Source organism: Erpetoichthys calabaricus, chromosome 3 (assembly GCF_900747795.2).
Source record: "Erpetoichthys calabaricus chromosome 3, fErpCal1.3, whole genome shotgun sequence".
NCBI lineage: Eukaryota > Metazoa > Chordata > Cladistia > Polypteriformes > Polypteridae > Erpetoichthys > Erpetoichthys calabaricus.
This window is the reverse complement of record NC_041396.2, coordinates 226,713,180-226,731,957: the sequence shown is the minus strand read 5'-3', so window position 1 is coordinate 226,731,957 and position 18,778 is coordinate 226,713,180. Positions and strand designations below refer to the sequence as shown.

General features: G+C 39.1%; 2 protein-coding genes across 8 annotated transcripts in view; one reads left to right on the top strand and one right to left on the bottom strand.

Moving 5' to 3' along the window:
* katna1 (katanin p60 (ATPase containing) subunit A 1) overlaps positions 1-14,500 on the bottom strand; it is a 41,708-nt gene extending 27,208 nt beyond the window's left edge. The window contains exon 1 of one of the 2 annotated variants that reach the window (XM_051924867.1): positions 14,482-14,500. The gene's annotated coding sequence lies outside the window, so the exon portion shown is untranslated. Of the gene's footprint in view, positions 1-11,523; positions 11,651-14,481 lie in introns of those variants that run through there. The other variant, XM_028797871.2, reaches the window with a different exon arrangement.
* Positions 14,501-14,706: 206 nt separating this feature from the next.
* Positions 14,707-18,778, top strand: part of dop1a (DOP1 leucine zipper like protein A) — a 131,370-nt gene continuing 127,298 nt past the window's right edge. For 5 of the 6 annotated variants that reach the window (XM_051924850.1, XM_051924849.1, XM_051924851.1 and 2 more), the window contains exon 1: positions 14,707-14,958. The gene's annotated coding sequence lies outside the window, so the exon portion shown is untranslated. The remainder of the gene's footprint in view (positions 14,959-18,778) is intronic. The other variant, XM_028797869.2, reaches the window with a different exon arrangement.

Here is an 18,778-nt window from a genome sequence, read left to right as displayed (position 1 = left end):
ATACTTGATCAGCACAAGAGCTCTATCAGGTCTTCCCTGTAAGATCAATTTCACAGGCCAGTGTAGCTCTAAAATTGCATTCATATGACTCAGCTAAACTTTGTGCTTCATCCAAAGAAGCTGGGTCTTGAACACTCCGTTGTCTAAGTTTATAACTAGTTTTAAATTCACAAACACGTTTATCATGTGATTGGTTATCTGGAGAAAGAAAAAGGAAGGATAGGAACTGGGGGTTTGACATGTCAGACAGAGACAGCATGCATGCAATAAAGAAAGCCCGCTCAGATGAACATCCATTGAATTCTGTGTTCGTGTCTCTGACCACCAGATCACGAACCCAACATTTACACAATATACTGTATAAGCTATACCTGTGCGATACCATTCATACATCCATTTTTTGGAGCCTCGTCACACCTGCCATAAAGTTCTCTACAATGAACGTACACCTGGGGACCCCTTGCTGCGAGGGAGTAGCACTACCACCACACTACCGTGCATGTTTAATACCTGCTGTAATGCATTTCATCCTGAAAATGATATCAAGTATTTGTCTCATCATTCTAAATTTTCAGAGAGCAGGAATATCATGAATGATGCATCCGGCGCCGCCGTGAATGGCAGCCTTTTCAGCAGCTCCGTGTATGACTGTATATGTATGTGTACTTTTCTACTTTTATTTTTCTATTTTTATTTATTGATCACTCCTACCACTTTATTTTATGTGGATTCCTTCCCTGGACACACTTACTTTTACAACGTGGGCATGGATTTTAACACGCCGAGACTCGCCTATTCAAGTACTCAACTTCGGGCGCTGAGAACAAATGCCAGTGCCGGTGTGGTTCCATATTTACCCGACGAGGTAAGAAGGCGGTATCGTGGCAGCAGAGCCGGCACTAAGCTAAAAAAGAAGCGGCTTGCGAGAAAGTGGCGTTTCAAGCCTTCGGTGCCTTCTGTGATTCTGGGGAATGTAAACTCAATCTCAATAAGATCGACGAACTGGCTGCGCTGGTGAAAAATGTAAGGACCTACAGAGAATGCAGTTTGTTGTGTTTCTGCGAAACGTGGCTAAATAACACCATCCCAGATGCCAACGTGGAGCTACCCGGGTTTAGCACAGTTAGAGCGGACAGAGATGCAAGTACCTGTGGTAAGCACAAACTCGCTCTCTATGTTAATACACGGTGGTGTCACTCTGGACATGTTAACGTCAAAATCTCCACTTGCTGCAGGGATATCGAACTGTTGGCCGTAAGTTTACGTCCCTACTATTTGCCCAGAGTTTGGACATGTCATTGTTGTTATTGTATACATTCCTCCTCGGGCAGACGTGGAGTCAGCGAGTGACATCATCCATTCCGCTGTTGCTAAGTTACAAACGCAGCACCCTGAGGCGCTTGTGCTAATCGCTGGAGACTTTAACCATGTGACGCTGGACAAAACATTGCCTGCATTCTCCCAGTATGTGGACTGTAACACCCGGGGAAATAAGACTATTGATTTACTGTATGCAAACGTTAAAGACGCATACAGCGCCAACACCGCTGCCTGCGCTTGGGAAAGGAGATCATAAACTGGTTCAGCTACAGCCTCACTATAAACCAAAAGTTAAAGTCCTACCTGTAACCACACGATCATTCAGGAAGTGGACCCCGGAGGCTGAGAATACTCTGAGAGAACTTTTTGGAACTACATACTGGGATATCCTGCAGGGATCTCATTATGAGAACATTGAGGAAGTTGTTGACTGCACTACTGATTACATCAACTTCTGTATGGACATTGTAGTTCCAGTAAGAACAGTACGCTGCTATGCTAACAACAAGCCATGGATTACAAGTGACATCAAGGGCCTTTTGAATCAGAAGAAAAGGGCTTTTAAAAACGGTGATCAGCATGAGCTCAAGCGCGTGCAGAAGGAACTCCGAGTCCAACTCAGGGCGGCGAAGGAGCAGTACAGGAGAAAGCTGGAGCAGAAGTTGCAGAATAACAGCATGAAGGAAGTGTGGGATGGGATGAAGATCATCACTGGCTGCAGCTCGAAGCGGGGGTACCACCATTGAGAGAGACGTGAAGAGAGCAAACCAAATGAACAACTTTTTTAACAGGTTTGACCACCCTAACCCACTCTCACCTCGGAGTACTGCACCCTCCACACATCCTTCTGCTGATACCAGCATAGGAAAAACATCCCCACCCATAATAACAACAGCGCAAGTGAGCAGAGAGCTGAGGAGACTTCGTGCCAGAAAAGCAGCGGGTCCAGATGGAGTATCGCCACGACTGCTGAAGGTCTGTGCATCGGAGCTGGGGGGGTCCTCTACAGTGCATCTTCAACCTGAGCCTGGAACAGGGGAGAGTCCTGAGGCTTTGGAAAACATCTTGTATCACCCCAGTCCCAAAGGTATCACGTCCTAGTGAGCTGAATGACTTTCGGCCTGTTGCTCTGACATCACATGTGATGAAGACCATGGAGAGGCTGCTGCTGCTTCACCACCTTAGGCCACAGGTTCAACACGCCCTTGACCCTCTGCAGTTTGCATATCAGGAGAAGGTGGGAGCGGAAGATGCCATCATCTATATGCTACACCGATCCCTCTCTCACTTGGACAGAGGCAGTGGTGCTGTAAGAATTATGTTTCTAGACTTCTCTAGCGCCTTCAACACAATCCAACCTCTGCTCCTTAGGGACAAGCTGACAGAGATGGGATTAGATTCATACCTAGTGGCATGGATCGTGGACTATCTTAAAGACAGACCTCAGTATGTGCGTCTTGGGAACTGCACGTCTGACATTGTGGTCAGCAACACAGGAGCGCCACAAGGGACTGTACTTTCTCCGGTCCTGTTCAGCCTAAATACATCGGACTTCCAATACAACTCGGAGTCCTGCCATGTGCAAAAGTTCGCTGATGACACTGCTATCGTGGGCTGTATCTGGAATGGGCTGGAGGAGGAGTATAGGAACCTAATCAATGACTTTGTTAAATGGTCCGACTCAAACCACCTACACCTGAACACCAGCAAAACCAAGGAGCTGGTGGTGGATTTTAGGAGGCCCAGACCCCTCATAGACCCAGTGATCATCAAAGGTGACTGTGTGCAGATGGTGCAGACCTATAAATATCTGGGAGTGCAGCTGGATGATAAATTAGACTGGACTGCCAATACTGATGCGCTGTGCAAGAAAGGACAAAGCCGGTTATACTTCCTTAGAAGGCTGGCTTCCTTCAACATCTGCAATAAGATGCTGCAGATGTTCTATCAAACAGTTGTGGCGAGCGCCCTCTTCTACGCAGTGGTGTGCTGGGGAGGCAGCATTAAGAGGAAAGACGCCTCACGCCTGGACAAACTGGTGAGGAAGGCAGGCTCTATTGTTGGCATGGAGCTGGACAGTTTAACATCTGTGGCAGAGCGAAGGGCGCTCAGCAGGCTCCTATCAATTATGGAGAATCCACTGCATCCACTAAATAATGTCATCTCCAGACAGAAGAGCAGCTTCAGCGACAGACTGCTGTCACTGTCCTGCTCCACAGACAGATTGAGGAGATCGTTCCTCCCCCAAACTATGCGACTCTTTAATTCCACCAGGGGGGGTAAACGTTAATATTTAACATTATACATAGTTATTGTCTGTTTTTTTCACCTGTATTATTATCATTCTTTAATTTAATATTATTTATTGTATCAGTATGCTGCTGCTGAAGAATGTGAATTTCCCATTGGGATTAATAAAGTATCTATCTATCTGAAGTGAATATATTCTGTGCGCTGATCGCTGCCTTCGCCTCCTCTCAGTGTAGAGGAAGTCAGTTCAAGAAGTACGTAGCGATTAACAACTGGGTCGGGGAACACAACACAAAGCATTTAATGTGCTACATTAACTTATGATGGGGTTTGAGAAAATCTAGTAAATTAAGCATTGATTTTAGGATGAAGTTTAATTTATGACATTATACTTTAATTACAAAATAAACTATGAGAATAAAGTGGAAATGTCGACTTTACTCTTGACATAGAAAAGAAAAGGAAAAAAAAAAAAACACTTTCTTCCCTGTGGCCCTAATACGATTTCATAGGGCTGTACCACAAATAGCATTATAAATGCAAGTTGCAGTTTTATTATTTATGTATATAGCTCATCTTGAAGCAAGGTCCATATTAATGCAATTTGCCTTAATGGCGTTTCAGTTGGTAAAGATGTCATCACTAAGTTGCACTAGTTTTATTTTATTTTTAATTGGTGAATACTGTGCAATGCACCTGGGCTTGAAGTCTTGAAGTAATTGTATTATTACTGGAAGTTGCACTATTTTATCATTATTATTAATTAGTTTAAATATTATGCAGTTTAATGATGGTAAAGTTGTTTAAAAAGTCACTTTAACGAGTCAGTGGACAGAGATTGTTAACATTAACAGAAAGTGTAGTTGGTTTACAAAAAATATTTACTATTTATTCCTTTTCTAAGACATGTTTAGTGCAATACAACTTTTGACAAGCACCTCTGGATATTTTACTAAGTCTAAATGCCTCTGTGGATGGTTGAAAATAGGTTGTCAAAATTTTAGTTTAAGTTGTTTGCAAAATTTGTTCAATAAAAAGGTTCTATATTTTGACTGCAATTGTCATGCAATGTGATTCCTTCTCTTCATTAGTGCCACCACCTTGAAAACTATCACTTTATGGGGCCATGCAAACCTGTATTAATACTTGTGTGCACATTAAAATGTTTTTTTTGTACAATGTACAATTCTCATGACAGTGGAATAGGTTATTCTTAGCCAGTCTACTGCAGTAATTGCAGTGGTAAATGTTAACATCCACTCATGCATGGGAAAAAAAATACCATTGGATACTGTGAAACCGGTATAATTTTGAAAAATACTGTGATATAGAATTTTGGTCATATCGCCCAGCACTATCCTTAAGTAGGGATGCACCGATACCACTTTTTTAGAAAACGAGTATGAGTACGAGTACTTGCATTTCAGTACTCGCCGATACCGAGTACTTACCGATACCGAGTACTTAATAAAAACATGATTTAAAATTTACAGGTAACAGCTTTAGTCATATAACTTAACAAAAAAAAAACAAGAAACTCTCGTCTATCCACTGGGAGGTTAGGCTAATTAGCGACACGGGGCTAACACTGCTTGTCCAAATATCCGTGGTGAAACTAAACGCAGAGGAGGCTTGCAGTAGGCTGTGGATATGTTTTTTCACGGAGTCGTGTAGTTTAGGCAGCTCCGTGTCAGTCATGTAGCGGCGGCTTGGGACATCATATCTGGGCTCCAGAACATGGAGGAGACGCAGGAATCCCACATTTTCTACCTCCGAGAGTGGCTGGTCACTCAATGCAATGTACTCGATAATTGCCTGTGTTATTTTCACAGCACGTGGATTGTCTCTGGACATTTTCTCTCGTCTTGCAAGAGTTTGCTGCAGCGTGGGTAAACTCTTTGTACTCGTTGTCGTGTTGGGATTTTAGGTGCTTGATTAAATTACTTGTGTTAAATGCGCTACCTTTTGAGCCTCCTCTGGACAATTTCGCTGAGCACAATTTGCAGTCCGCCTTTGTTTTGTCGTCTTCATTCACTTTGAAATAGTTCCACACGGCTGACATCTCTCGCCTCGCCTTCTCCCCGCTCTGAGCTGCAGCCGGGGCCTGGGGGCGGGCACTCGGCGCCTGTGATTAACCCCTTACACGCCGCTCAAACATAGACATTTCTCAGACCATGGTATCGGTCCCCGGTATCGGGGGACTTTTAACGAGTACGAGTACTTTAGAAAATGTGGTATCGAGGCAGATACCAGATACCCGTTTCGGTATCGGTGCATCCCTATCCTTAAGTAAATATTTTTTTCCCCCAAACATGTTCTGGCATACAACACACATCTGATGGCCATTCCCTCAGGCATTCGTGTAACTTATTCACACAGCAAAACAAATTCCAATCAAAATTGTATGCTTGAATTTCAAAAAGCACAATAAGATTCCCAAGTCTTTCTTCCCATCATAAATCAGATTTGGCTTTCAGACACTCTGTAGTCTAGCACATACGTTACTGTCGAGAATCATCCTATCCCTAAATGCTTTTGTTTTCATGATGGTGAAAGCCAGCTCTTGCATGCATATCTGGATCCCTGTGACGAGGTTGTGCTTCAGGAGCTCTGATGTGGCGTGAATATTATTGGCCCCTGGCCATCTTTCAGAATCTGCCAAATCAGCAGCAAACAACTGTTCTAATGGAGTGTGTTGCCTGGAACTTTGTCCATAATATGACAAATGGTCCTGTTATGTGCATTACAATCTTACCCAATACTACAGGGAGGTTAGACTCAGTTTTGTTAAGAATACTGCTGGTATTCCTGACTGGGCTGGCTTACATTCCATGATTCAAGCTGCTAAGGCTGGCTTCAAGCCACTTTGATAAAGGCATCATCACTACATTTCCATCTAGAACCAAATGGGGAATCAGCAAGGTCTGACGCAGTTTCTTGCTCTAAATCCACTATTACACAATAACCATATTTATTTATTATTATTTTTTTTAAGCTTCACTGCCCTTTCTCTCTGTGCCTCATCACATGAAAAACATGTTAAATGCAGGCAATGTAAAAACTCTGATTGGAAAACTATAACTATTGTATAACAAACTAACTACACTTTGGAAGAACCATTATTCGCAACGTATATAATGATGTGAAGGTGAAAACTGTCAGATTACACCAAACACATCCCTGTACACAAAAGTGGGCTCAACCACAGGGTGTTTCACGCACATCCATAGGGAGTATGGCGAATCGCTATATTGTTTCATAAATGTACCTCTGCATCCACAGGCTTGCTTTCTAATTGTACTTTATTAGGACCATCCAATAACTAACTCATCAACATATACTTAAAACGCCATTGGGAGCAGCAAGGAGCAAACATGCAGATGCATGAACGAATATTTAAGACAGATAAATTTCACCAATACAGATTCAGAAAAAAAGTTTAGAGTGTTGACATTCTCCTTAAGAGCGCTACATGGATCCATTCAGGACCTTTAATTAACAGGTCAATACGGCATTCAAGAAGGAAATAAAAGATCAGCCATTGTTGTGGAAGATTGTGACAAACTCAAAATTTTAAAAGTAAAATTTATATTTGAATGGTTTCACACCATGCTAACCTATTACAGTTTTACAGAGTCATTACTGTGCCATGTACAGAATACAGTAAAATTCATACTGGCACAATCTAATCAACATGCACACCATCTTATGATACTGCCAGGCAAATTTTTTTGTTAACAATACAGTAGTGAATAACCCTGAAGACAGATTATACATAATACACTTTACAAGCTAGGGAAGGTTTAGGAAGTCAAACAGAGTCTCCAAGTGTAGAATGAATCAGTGGATTGTGGAGACAGTGGAAGTTGATCATGGATGCTGAATGGGTAAAACAGCATAATAAATGGCGCAAGAATGGCAGTGACTGTCAGTTGGTGTTTCCAAACAAGGCATTTCCCTTGGCCAGAAAAGCAGAAGGTGCTATTTCTCAGTGAAAGATCTTTCAGTGTTCAATAAACTCACCAGTCCTTGGGCTTAACGGACTTGTGTGTTCTTCAGTCTTTCCATGTCGGTGTACATTACAATATTTGTTTATTTTAATACAAAAGAAAAAGCTTACAAACATTTGTTAAGAATTGTGCATTTACACACGGATTTCATTTTGCACTCTTGATTTATGAACATCTAATAAGTAACACTAAACATACTGTACATTTCCTTTACGAAGGCTTCATATTGTGAAAATACTATATTGTAAAGCTTGAATGACAACTGAATTGTATCATGGGATAAGTGTATCGTCTCGTGTCTAGTATGCCTGCTACTCAGTACATGTGCCAGCATTTCAATATAGCTGTAATCAAAAATTTTTTTTTCCTAAAAGGCTCCTCATTCATGTCTAAGTGCCATGTTCACAAGAAAGCCCACTGTTCATTCTTGCATTTGTAAACAGTGGTGGGTCTGCAGTGTCTCTGGAAGCACTGCGAATGAACTGCCACTGTGTTCGTTACACACCACTCACTACAACCATAATGTGCCACCTTGTGTGTTCTCCTTTCTAAACATCAATGCTGGTGTTATACTTTAATATTTCAAGTATATAAAAACATTGCAATGCAATTTCAGCAGAGTTTACATATGTTTTTAGCTAACTGAAATAAGTGAAACACCAATAGTTTTCAGATTAGTGTATTTTTTTTTTTTTTTTTTAATAATTGTATTGAAAAAATGAGTGAGAAGTGATCTCTTTTATGCAATTATTGTGTAGTTGTCTGGAAGAGAGCAATTCACATTTGGGTAGCAACATAACACATGCGAGTGAGTGTATACAATTCAATACACATGCCAGCATTTCATTATAGCTGCACTCAAAACAAAAAAAAAAAAAAAAAGGTGTCTCATTCATGGCCAAGTAGTGTGTCCTAGAAGTCTTTCCATTTTAGTAAAAAAAGACCACTATTCATTCTTTGCCTATTTCCCCCCCCCTATCTTCACAATTATACTTCCATATGCAGAATTTAACAGAACACCCACTCCCCACAACACCACTGCAACACATTTAGACAAGTAACAAAGGCGGCTTCATGATATGCTAAAACATGCTAAAAATGATATGCCTGACAACTTTCTACCGGTATATTCTCTTTCCATCTAATTGGTTATCTATCAACTAGTTCCTCATTAATTTACAAATAGGGCAAATTACAATTTGTTGTATAATATAATATATTTAATAAAAGGCAAATATGAAAAGTTATAAATAAGTTTATTCCAACATATAGTTTCAGTTATTGTTAATTGTGTTCCAATATTTCAAGTCTAAAAAATTTCTCCAGCTTTAAGACACTTGCACAAGAAGGACAATTTTACATGAAATGTTGCTCACTGTCACCAACAGGCAACTTAGAGTAACAACATATGAAGGTTTCCAAAGTACTACTTTTAAATACACAACTTTTTTTCCTATTATTTGTGCAAAATTTACCCATAACTGTATGTGCCCATAGCGGCTGAAGAACAAATTTTAAAGCAGCAGCTCACATCCAGCCAAACTGTTCCATTCATAATTTTCATCCTCCATTTAAAGAAGTAAAAAGACACTCAGATCCTTAAAGCTTTTCTTTCGTTTAATTTTCCCTGGATTTGTCTTGCACATTTATGTCCTTTTTATTTTGACAAAAGATAAAAACAAAAAACAATTCAAAGCCTTGAAAATAAATCCACAGCAAATTTATACAATCCTTTGCACAGATGACTCCCCACTTTAAATCATAAGAAGCACTTTGGTTTATTTTTTTAAACAAGTTTCCAACTTTGCTACAAATCAACTATTTCACTTAACACACTACATCAACATGCACTGTATTAATAAAAATTAATAAAGTCAAATGTGGTAGACACTAACTGACACACTTGAAATCCAGTTTGTGTGTCCCACTGAAGACATGGTTAGACAAGAGTACGCATGTCTTTGTTAGTATTGCATTATTGTCATTTTTTTTGAGGAGACATGCATGTAATTCCATTGGACTATGAACATACTGTATAACAAACTTGAACTAGATATGCCAAAACAGTGTGCCAGGTGCAGTATTAATATAAGTTTAGATTGAAAAAGAAATGCAGTTTACATATGCAAAACTTTAAAACTTCATCTTAGAAGTAAAAGATAACTAGCCTCACAGACAAAAATTGCACGAGTTTATGAGAAACTGCGTCTCATAGCTTAATCAACAATGAAAGAGCTGTATACCATGGTATGGCCAGCTGCATTGGAGCTGCTTTTAAAACCACACAACAGGTATTTTCTGCAATACTGTTTACTCTGTACTGTATATAAGGACAGTGTGCCATTTTACAACGTAACACTCTCAGATCCACTACCAGTTTACTTAACTTAAAACATAATAAGAGGCAACAGAGAGCACTTGGTTTCAATTGCCTCACAACTTGATGGAGTGAAGCAGTCTGGTTTTAAGAACCCTGGAATTCATGGAGTATCTGTGGCAACATTAAGAAATGATTTGGGCTTAGTTGACTTATTGTGGTAAAAACCACTTTTCATTTTGGCAATCTTTAGTTAGCTAACTTAGTTAACTTATGTACTTTTTCTCTTGGGCAAGAGTTTAGCTCTACTCTCACATACTGACTGGTGTCATCAAGTTATCCATGAACAAGATGTGCACCGGTTTAACATCCTGGAAACCTCTCTGACTATGCAAGGTAAACAATGACTAATTCTTTGCCTTGTTCCTTCGCAAAAGTAATGCTGGATTAGTTTTTTTTTTCCTGGGTATTTACTACTTGCAAAATGATCGCAGGGTTTTTTAAAAGAACATTTGCTTCTACATTTCATCATGCATATGGACAAATAATGAAATAACACCATTAAAATAGAGGATGCATGTAGTAATTGTATTCATTATACGAAAGGTCAGTAAACAGTGATGTTTAAAAGATACCTATCTTGGGTTAGGTTAAACATATCCATAGGTGCAATGACAAGATAAAGCAGAAAAAAGAAAAACTTATAGCATGACTAACAGGTACTTGTACTGCTTCAGAAAAACATCATTATCTTTTCCTGATTACTGGTCTTATCAGGTGTAATCTAACCACACACATCTCCATAACCAATGAAGGTGTAAATGAGTTTTTTTTATTGTGATAGCTATACAAGATGTAATTAATAATTATGGCTCTACTTTCTCATTGCAAACTACTTTTTTCAAAAGACAGCTTGGCAAAAACAAATATTAGTTTAGTATTAAACCAGCAGACTTAAAAACAAATTTGCCACTGTTGAGGCTATTGTATCTTTTACTTCGAAGATGGAGTTTTGCTAAATGTAATTAAATCTGTATCTGCCCCCAGGCAAGCAAGCCAGTTAAGACTGAGTTCAGGGTAGGAATTGAGATCAACTTAAAAGACTGGTTGCAGTCACCATGGTTCTTCAAGACCAAGACCAAGATTTCGATTTAGGATTTGCAAATGCCAGAACTACACAATAAAACACAAAACCACCACAGATGAAGAAATCTGTTACGATGGGAACGATTAGTATTAGTTCACCGCAGGACTGATCATCCCTGGTCGACATAAATTCATAACTAAGGTCTTTTTAATTTCACTATTTAGACTGCAAGAAAGCGAGTATTACAGTAATCATTTTTAGAAAATTCGGATATCAATATAAAACAGAAAACATGACGTCCAAAGCAGTAAGTTAGAAATCCTGTAATTACATGACAATTGAACGCCAATTGTGATCTTAATTTTACTAATTAAAACACACAAACAACTTTTATAAAAAAAAGCGCAGTCATTAATATAACTTTGTGTATACAACGCAAGTGCTTTGAGCCCACTAGGTGCTACGCACACAATTCTAGTAATACTAGCACTGTAAAACAAATAAAGCAGAAAACCCAAAAACAAAACAAGTTTACTTACTTATACCAAACCCCAGTCAGCCCACCCGGCCCGCTCACAACTACTTTGAAGGGTTATTTATTACGTCACTTCCGATAACATCTCTACTGGGCAGGTCCCTTCAACCAGTGCGGCGTTGAGATATTTCAAACGCAGCTGCCAGCCGCCTTGATGCCATTGGGATGTGGGAGGATCATCCGCCAATCATTTTTATTCACCAATGGTATATAAAATTAGCGTGTCAATCAACCCAATCCTCTAATCATCTTTTCCATGTGCAGTAACTTCCGGCATAATCTTACGTTAGCGTTGTTCGATGAGTTTAGGTGTGTGTTTTGTGTACAAGTTGGGACATACTACTCGATGTCTGAAAACTTAAGTAATTCGCTGAAAAGTTTAATTTTCTTTCGCGATGTCAGTCTTCTGTTTATATTACATATTGTTAAACAGGCTCACCCACAAGCAGTACACTTTGCACAGAGAGAATATACATCATCACCTGTTTGTTAATTCTTTGTTGCATAAACGATTTCTTCGCTATGTATTTGAAACGCTTGTTGAATTTTTTCTGTTATGTTCTGTTTTGTCAGGTGCTAGCAAACATGTTCATGTTAGCAATTCATTCTTTATTTATAAATGGGTGTGTGTGTGTGTGCGTGTGTTTGTATCAAACAAAAAAAATAAATAAATAAATTTCTGGCTTAGATACTGAAAAGCTACTGCCACCAATAGCAGGTTTATGAGTGGTGGTTAGATGATCAAGCAGTATAGTAATTCCTGAAGCAGCATGTTTATTTTTCTGACATGTCAAGTGGATACTTATTTTCTGAAGAATGAGAAATTAATAAAAATCATCCAAATTAAAGATATTGTATGTTTTCCCTTTCTAAGTGTTTTTTTTAATAATCATTTGCACAAACATGGAGCAGTAGCCCGGTAGTGCAGTGGTTAGCACTGCTACTTCAAAAAATTAAATGTCCTTTCTCCAGTACATGAAAGGGAAGTGAATCTGAAGTTCAACCCAAGAAAACATTAATTGGTACTACAAACAAGTAGACTGACAGTATAATCCAATATAAGATAGTATTGAAATTGTATTCTAGTTTTTTCCATTATTAAGATGTTTGAACATTTTGAGATCGTTGCTTAACCTACAGTTGTTTCTAACAGATTTCTGAATCCCCCTTAATGTAAATAGAGAGTGGCTTTTTAGTAATGAAAGAATAATAAATATTACTCTCAATGAGTTATTTATTATTATTAGAGAATGTCACTGACTATTTTAAAGGATGTGCAGGAAATGGCCTCCACTGGCAGCAACGCAAGGTTCACTGTGCCATAACCTGAACATGAAAACAGACCTTTGCCTGTATATTGTGAGAATTGCTGCATTAAATTACCACTACCAAGACTTCTTTCCATGTGATCCGCAATGTCACTGACAAAGAAAAGGCTTCTTGGTTTTTGGGCATTACTCAAAAATCAAATAGCATGCCATTTGTTTCACAAACTGCTGAATTTGGTGTTTTCCATAAGCACTCACAGCAAAAGTATTATTCCAAAAAATTCCTTTCTTCAAAAAAACACATAATGGTAGTGAACTTTTATCCTGGAGCCGTTTTTCTTCTTCCATTTTTGTATTCCATTATTTATAATATTTGTGTATGCTTTTTTTCTGGAAGTGACATCTGGTTTTATTTATACTATGCTTCTACCTAACACTAGTTATAATAGTATAGTTTATTATGTATTTATTTTGTTTGTGAAACTAGATTGAAAGACAACATTGTCCTGCATGAACTTAATATCCTGACATTGTATTACATAACTAAACCACACAACAGCGATGACTTGAGTCAAGCAGTGATATTTAGTTAGTTACTGTTATTTGAGCCTGGTGAGTGTCCTTTGGTTCCACCTTCAAACAAACTAAGAGGAGGACAGCTTAGTGGGCAGGGCATAGTTTGCCTCATGAAGGCTGTATTCTACTGGGCTAGATCCTCATATACTTTGAGTGGCTTCTATCTTCTATCGCACAAAAGGTAGGGAGGTGTGCCAGGGAGCCAAGAAAACCTGTTATTTCCAAAGCCAAGCAGACATTTTCTTCAGTGCTCTGCCAGTTATTCTGCACTGAATCATCTGTCTTCGATTTGATTGTCTATATTCTAATATAGTCAAAAAAAAATCTTTATTTCCCTCACTCAAATCCATCCATCCACGAATTCTACGTAACAATTAATAATTAAGTAATGTGTTGAAGCCTATCTCAGCAGCATCAGCTGCAAGGCAGAATCAATCACGCTGGACAGGGCGCAAGTCCATCGAAGAACAATATTCACACCAACACATTTACAGTCCCGTTAACCAAACATGAACATTTCTGGGAAGTCAAAATGCCAAAGGGTAGAAACTAATTAAGTTAGCTAATGTTCCCTTGTAAAATCATTAACAAGAAATGGTTTAAATCAACCCGGCATTCCAGAAGAAAAGTTCGCAAAATTTTACTAAAACGAAATGGTGAAATCTTGGTCATTATTTGTCATTGTTGTAAAAATCCAGGGAATCGAATAATTTCCAAACCTGTATCCAGTTAAGGGTGTTCTCCGTTCCTGTGCCACCAGCATTGGGCATAAAAACGGGCTCGCTGTCTACTGCTTGGCACACTTGCACATTCCCACTTTATTTCAAACTAGATCAATTTCTATTTAACTGAATCAACAAACCAGATCGTATCTGGACAATGAATGGAACTGTACACACCGACAGACCATGAAGACACGGTGAGAAATGTTAATCCATACAGGCGTTGGCCCCAGCACCCTGGGAAAAAACAGCGTTAACTCCGTCTCACCGCAATGAGATAGCCTGTTAGCCTGATAGCCTAATAGCCTGTTTAACTACAAAAGAAACTCTCTATAACCGATCAGGATTAGAACATCCCTTCCATGGCGCAAATGGAAAAAAATCCTAACGGCTCACCGCAGGGCCCAGTCACTTCTCGACCTGGATACTTTGGAGTCAAAAGAGTTAACATGAACTGTAAACTGAGAAAAAAATTGGAGTTGAAAGCAGACCCGTAAAGCTTATAACAGGGGTGTTAACCACTGAGCCATAAGGTGAAACATGACACCCTCTTCCGAAATATAGCGATGGGAACCACTATGGCAGCAGGATAGTGTTTAACTCGGAGGGTGTACACCGTGCATGGCGCAGTGGATGTTGGGAGCTGTCATTTGTCAGAGATTCATTCCAACGAAGAAGGGAATGCTGTCATCAGTAAGGCAGCGAACGGTTTATTGGAATTGTATATTTTATGGTGTAATCGTCACCCGGTTGACTGTACTGCCGGAGATACCGCACCTTTGTGTTGTTATTTTCCTCCGTGTGTTAGGAGCCCAGGCGTCAGTATCAAGAAACATCCTCTCTCGGTGTTTGGTGGCAACAAACCGGCATTCGGTAAGAAGCCTTTCAGCTCCAATTTATTCTCGGATTGCAGTTCCTCGATCCGCTTGCCTAAGAATGTAATGCCATACAACGGAGGACAGTTGCGTATAGTGAATAATTCTTTTCTCCCAGTTTGGGTGGTTACAACATTGTCTTGTTGCTTACACATAGCTACGGATTTTTTGGGCTGTGACCGTTCTTATTTGTATTCGTTTTACAAGCGTTTCTAAATTTTTGTTGGCAGAAAACAATAAAACTGAATTATGTCACGGTCAAGCATCGGGTAGAAATCAAAACTCGAGATTAGATTTCAAAGGCCAGGATGGTATGAGTTAATCCCCTTTTCCTTTTTTCGTATATGGTAATGATTTATTGGGATAAAAAGTCCCATTTTAGTTTCGGTCACAGGACTCTTTGTTTATCCTTTAGATGTGAACTCTAACCCTGCTCGTTGTTTATTACCTTTTAAAATGGATATGAAACTGTTTTTATTCGTCAAAGTCTTGCTTTTCAAATGAATGGAACATTTTAATCCTATTGTCCCAATTTGGTTATAAACATGTATAACGAATTGTTTAATGTAATTTATAGTACCGCTGATTTATTGTAATGTGCTTTGTTTGAAATTTGCACCCTACAAGACTGTGTCCATGAATGTAAGAAAAGTTAAATTACATTGTTAAAATGAACAGTCACAAGATGTTTTTAAATTGCAAGTAAACATCATACGTGTGTGGTTAGACTGATGTGGTTCTCTGTTGGCATTTTTCTTTAAATTGTTCATTTGACTGTACTTTTTCATAACTAACTAAAAGATTATTAATCTTTTGGGCATTATTATTATTATTATTATTATTGTTAAAATATTTTTGATATAAATATGCATCCATCCATCCATATAATTTTCTTTTACCTGGCGAGGGTTGCAGAGAACTACTATGGTGATAATGTATGGAATCACCCCAGAACAAGCATGTGCTTGCTCATCCCAGACCATTTTAGAATTTCCTGTCAATCTAAGGAAACGATTTTGATAGAGGATTTGCTGTTGGGCCTAGGTAGGTCATTGAAATTTTCCAGTTAAATAGTAGCTAGTAGGCTATCTTGGTATCTGGAGCAAGTCTTTTAGAATGTCAGTGGTACATTTATACAGAGATTTAAACAGTTATGTGACATTTGAAATCTACGAAATGTTTCTAGAGCATAATTTATAATCCTAGTACATATGTATAAGATCATATAGAGAACATGCAAACTTCCTATTAAGATAACTAAAGGCAGCAGCCTAACTAGAGTCTGGTCACGCACCTTACAACATAAGGTGCAAGGCATGAACTACATGTGACAACAGGCCTTTGGAAAGGACACTTTTGCAAATACCCGTAGTTGTCCAGGTTAGAGTTTTGAATTATTCTTTGTGAGGTGCAAATGAAAATTGAATTCAAAGAAACCTTACAGAGACACAGGAAAAATGATCAAAGAAGCCACATCAAGTGAATATGATGGTAACGAAAGCCAAGTTCTTGGAGCTGTGAGGCAATAGTGTCATCACTTTCACCAGTGCGATGTTCTATACTTGTATGACATTTCAGCATATACCCAATATATTAAAAATACACTGTACTTTTTTGTGAATCTGTTTTGTTAAAAATCAACTGTGCCTTTCCATAAACCTGATCTTTCAAAACTGAAAGTAAGTTTCTACAACTGTATTTTCTGGATTGTTATAATAATAGTAGATTTCATCATAATTGGTTGATCTGTTTACAAGTTAGGCAAGTTTCAGCAAGGCACTTGCAGATGCATCTTACTCTGGAAATGTCCAAATCATGTTGAAGAATTTTAAGTCCATTACAATACTCACAGTTATACTGTATTTGAAGAAATTAATTAAAGGCAATATGGTCTAGCAGTGGAAGAACTGGACTTGACTTCATACAGTTTATTTTGTTAAATTATAGATTTCTTGAATCTCAAGAAAGTGTTCAACCTTCCTTTGTTCCTAAAGTGAAATATTCGTCTTTGTTAAACATGTTAATTACTTTCCTTTATGTGGGTTTATAACATATAATCAAGGGCGGCACGGTGGCGCAGTGGGTAGCGCTGCTGCCTCGCAATTGGGAGATCTGGGGACCTGGGTTCGCCTCCCGGGTCCTCCCTGCGTGGAGTTTGCATGTTCTCCCCGTGTCTGCGTGGGTTTCCTCCGGGCGCTCCGGTTTCCTCCCACAGTCCACAGACATGCAGGTTAGGTGGATTGGCGATTCTAAATTGGCCCAAGTGTGTGCTTGGTGTGTGGGTGTGTTTGTGTGTGTCCTGCGGTGGGTTGGCACCCTGCCCAGGATTGGTTCCTGCCTTGTGCCCTGTGTTGGCTGGGATTGGCTCCAGCAGACCCCCGTGACCCTGTGTTCGGATTCAGCGGGTTGGAAAATGGATGGATGGATGGATAACATATAATCCATTTGTTCATCTGTCATCTCCAACCATGTCTTCTTCAACCCTGGTTTCATGCTTTTCTCTGTACCTTATTCCCTCCACCTCCATCTTGATGCACCTCTTCAGTGCATCATCATCTGCTTTTTTTTCCACATGCCCAAACCCCCTATCATCTTCACAACTTTCTCTCAACTTATCATTCATCTTACTCTGTGACACTCCATGTATCCACCAGTCATTCTCATCTGTGTTCTTTGCAACTTTGTTTCTCCTTTCATCTTCATCAGCCATGTCTCGCTCCCATACAGCGTACTATCCCTCACAGCTTTTGTTTCTTTAGAAATCGGAAAGGGTTTACAGCTCACTTACTATCTTCCATGCGCACCCCACCCTCTCTATCTTTGCTGTGCCTGAACTGCCGTCTGCAGTCAGCAGTTCATTTAGGTATCGATAATTTGCTGCTTTTTCCAAAACAAATTCATAGAGGATATCTAAATGTACACTGACTATATTAATATTATACATGTTTCTCACATAATTTTAAATAAGTGGGTAATTGGTGATTACAGATTACCCTTCAAAAATGTATGCACCTGCTTCTGACAATCAATGTGTTAAGTTTCTCCCAGCATTCCTACTACACACATAATATGGCTATGTTTATACCTCTTTCACACCACACCTTCACATTCAGCCATCACCTTTGTATTTTCTAAATTTACATTTAGGCTTTCCATTTCCAAGCTAGTTTACCATTTCAGTGTCCTCTCCTTAAACTCAGCTTCACTTTTTATCCTCAGTATCAGATCATTAACCTTACAAGATCTCCAGTGGCAATCATTGATGCACTTCTCTAGTCCCTTTCACTTTCCTCATACATAAGCATTACTACAAACACTAACTGTTCATCTATGCCTAACTCTCAGTAGCCTCCCATGGCACCATGTTAAATGCCTTCTGAATATCAACAACTGTCTGATGGATCTTCTTTTGCTTCATCTGAGATTTTTCCTGCATTAACCCAACAACATACACTGTAGTTATGAAACCAAACTGCATTTTCATGTGATCACTTGATTTCTTTTTTATATGACACCCTTCCACCTTCATTACGTGTTCCAAAAGCTTGACTGCTAGATATGGCCAACACTCAATGGATCTCCCTTTTCTTTGTATACGTGAACTATCACACTTTTTGTTCTGTATTTGGAAATCCCATCCTAACACAATATTACGTTGCACAGGTCTGTTAATCATTTAACTCCAGGACATTACACTATGTTTAACATTTCTAGCTTTATTTCAGTTTTAGTCTGCTGCTTTGCCTATTCTCAACTTCTTCAGCTCTGTTGTGACATCCTCCTTTGAAAAATTACATTTCTCTCAACAAACATTATTG